At 56.2% G+C, this 3,678-nt stretch overlaps 1 pseudogene; it reads left to right on the top strand.

The window, feature by feature from the left end:
• Positions 1-458: 458 nt before the first annotated feature.
• Positions 459-3,049, top strand: LOC120557140 (annotated as a pseudogene).
• The last annotated feature ends 629 nt before the right edge of the window (positions 3,050-3,678 follow it).

The following is a 3,678-nucleotide window of genomic DNA, read 5'->3' as shown; positions in this document are numbered from 1 at the left end:
AAACACGGACAATTATGTTCCCTGATGGGGTATCTATTCCCTTCCTGAGTGACCCTCACATTCCAAAAATGACTAGTTATTTCATTGAGGACGATGATGTACAAAGAGAACCGTCCCATTCTCCAGACTCACCTCGGGGAGGCCGCCAACAGAAGCCCTTGTCCACTAACCGCTAACAGCCCACAGCCCTTGTCCCATCGGACAACCAGCCACCATTACCTGCAGTGATCCAGACCGCAAGTGTAGCCCCCATTTCTGAGAAAGAGACAGCCGCCAGTGCAACCGTCAAGGACCTGTGGGAGAAAAAATCGTGCAGGTCTGAGCTTGGAGCAGCAGAATAGGCTCTGGAACCTCCTGCATGAGTATCGACACAGTTTTTCCACCAACCCCAACGACGTGGGGCTCACCCACTTGGTTCAGCACTCCATCAATACTGGGGATGCACAGCCAATCCGCTAGCGGCCTAGGCGCCTCCCATATTCCCGTCAAGCTGCTGCGAACCAGATGCTACAAGAAATGAAGGATGCTGGCATTATTGAGCCCTCCGAAAGTCCATGGGTGTCATTGGTCGTTATGGCTCCTAGGAAGGATGGAAAGTGGAGGTTTTGTGTCGACTTCCGACCATTAAACGACAAGACAGTGAAAGACTCTTATCCACTGCGCCGGATAGATGAGTCCCTCGACTTACGTGGCCGGCTCAGCCTGGTTTTCCTCATTGGACCTCCGGAGTGGATATTGGCAGGTGGCATGGCTCCAGAAGACAAAGCCAACACCGCCTTTACCATGGGGCGGGGCCTGTGGCAGTTCACCACCATGCCGTTCGGACTGTGCAACGCCCCCGCAACATTTGAGAGGCTGATGGAAAAGGTCCTTGTGGGTGTCCCCCGAGCTGCCTAGTCTACCTTGATGATCTCCTTGTCCATGGGCCCAGTTTTGACTCAGCACTTGAGAACACAGAAGTACTGAAGCGGATCAAGATTGCAGGCCTGAAGCTTCATCCCGGTAAGTGCTGCTTCCTGGGGGCGGGAGGTATCCTTCTTGGGTCATAAATAAGTGAAGCTGGCATCATGACAGAACCAGACAAGGTAGCAGCTGTCCGGAGTTGGCCCACCCCCACTGATGTCCGGCAACTGAGATCCTTCCTGGGATTGGCTTCCTACTACAGACGGTTTGTGGCTGGATTCTCGGTAGGGCCGCCGCCCATGTTCAACTTACTGCGCAAAGATGTTCCCCTATGAGTGGGGACATAATCAGGAAGCTGCCTTCCACCAGCTAAAACAGGTCTTATGCAAGGACCCGGTGCTGGTTGCACCCAACCCTGAGGCCGTTTATCCTCGACACGGACGCCAGCAACACAGGTCTTGGCGCCGTACTCGTAGCTGACCCCAGAGGACGCGCGGCGTGTTGTTTCCACCACAGTCGCTCCCTCGATAAGCCAGAGAAGAACTACTGCGTCACATCGCAGGGAACTCTTGGCAGTGATCGATGCTGTGGGCCATTTCAAGCATATCCTCTGTGGCCTGCCGTTCACTATCCGCACTGACCACCGCTGCCTTGCGTGGCGCTCATGTCCTTCAAAGAGCCAGAAGGACAAGTAGCCAGGTGGATCGAACAACTCCAGGCCTTTCAGTTTACTGTTCAGCACAGAGCTGGGGAAAGTCACAACAATGCAGACAGTCTCTCCCGCCGACCATGCGCTCCAGGCTGTCACCACTGTGACCGTTCTGAAGAACGTGAAGCAGCAAGCCAGAACGCTGGAAGGGTGATCGTGCGGCGCTGTTACCCAATAATGTGAAGAGGTGGAGGGAATTGCAACTTCGAGGACCCTGACCTCAATCTGGTCATGGGGTGGCTGGATGCTAACATCCGACCACCCTGGGAAGATGTGGTTGGCCAGTCCGCCACCGTCAGAGGGCTCTGGTCTCAATGGCCTGGAGTGGAGCTGCATGAGGGAGTCCTGAAGAGTGCTGGCGTGTGCCAGCCACTGGAGAAGCCACAATGGCAAGTGGTTGTACCCAAAACCTCCGTAAGGAAGTGCTTGAAGCACATCATGGTAGCCCCCGAGTTGGTCACTTTGGGGTGACAAAGACCTTAAGACGGCTGAGACAGACGTTCTACAGGGGGCCAGAGTAGGAGGGATGTGGAAGACTACTGCCGACGATGTGATGCCTGTACTGCCCGTAAAGGCCCCAAAGGTCAGTCCCGTGCACCCTTACAGCAGCACCGGGTAGGGGCGCCCATGGACAGAGTGGCCGTTGATGTGCTGGGGCCCCTCCCCCGTACTAGTAGAGGGAACCGATATGTGCTAGTCGCCAGTGACTATTTTACGAAGTGGCCCGAAGCATACCCCCTTCCTGACCAGGAGGCGACAACCGTGGCTGAGGCCTTGGTACATGGAATGTTCAGCTGCTTCGGAACACCATCACAGCTCCACTCAGACCAGGGGCGGAACTTCGAAGCACAGGTGTTCACCACAATGTGTAGCCAGCTTGACATCCGGAAGACGAGGACTACTCCGCTGCACCCACAAAGTGACGGATTAGTGGAGCGGTTCATGCGGACCTTGAGTGCCCAGCTGGCCCTTTCCACTGCCCCGGACCAGAGTGATTGGGATCTGCAGATTCCCCTCATCCTCATGGCGTGCCGCAGCGCAGTCCAAGAATCCACCGGATGTACTCCTGCATTGTTGATGCTCGGCAGAGAGCTGAGAACGCACGGCCAGAGCTGGCCTATGGACGGCCACCAGATGCACCCGATGCCTCGGCAGGGCCAGAATATGCCAGGCAGTTACAGGACCGATTGGAGACGGCCCACAACTTTGCCAGGCACCAATCGCGGCAGGCCGGGGTCCGTCAAAAACGAGGCTACGACGTGCACGTCAAAGGACAGGACTTCCAGGCAGGGGATCTTGCCTGGGTGTATGGTCCCAAGAGAGTTAAGGGCCGCTGCCCTAAGTTGGACAGCACATGGATTGGTCCCTGCTACGTGGTCCAAAGGGTGGGCCAGGTTGTGTACCGCATCAAACTGGCTCCAAGAGGACGCACAGTAGTTCTAACACCGGGATAGGATGGCACCATACCGAGGGTAACCAACAGCCGGCTTTCCCAGTGACACAGACCGGGGCAAGTGTAGGATCACCGTGCGCAGGAGGAGCCCAATACGGCAGCAGGATGCTCTTCGAGGAGAGGTGGTGACACCGCTTGGAGCTGTAGTGCCAAGAAATGCCTCTACCGCTCCTAGACCTCTCCCGGAGGGTCAAGGAGTTAGGAGGTCGCAGAGGGTGCGGAGATTGCCGGGTCGCTTTCAAGACTTTGAGCTTCCTCGGGGACAAGGAATTAGCGGGGGGGGCAGTGTAGCGACCCTGCAGGACTAATATGGGAGAGATTCGGGGGGTGTTCATTGGGGGAAGATGTTGCCCTAGTTCAGCTGATTGGTCAGGTTGGAGAGGAGGCGGGAAGGAGGGGGAAGTTTTACGGAGAGGGGAGGAAGCTAGGAGAGTAGTCGGGGCCAGCAGCGCTTTGGTTGTTGTTTTTGGGCACTCTTCCAACCCTGTTATTAGCCTGTGTTCGAGGGTAATAAAGCCCGGTCCATCCGGTTAAACTTCAGCCACTGTCTCCTCGTCATTCAGCTACCTAGCCAGCCGTGCGGCAGAGCCGTGAACGCTACAGTATTGTTAAA

This window comes from Perca fluviatilis, chromosome 4 (assembly GCF_010015445.1).
Source record: "Perca fluviatilis chromosome 4, GENO_Pfluv_1.0, whole genome shotgun sequence".
NCBI lineage: Eukaryota > Metazoa > Chordata > Actinopteri > Perciformes > Percidae > Perca > Perca fluviatilis.
This window is presented reverse-complemented; position numbering and strand designations above follow the sequence as displayed.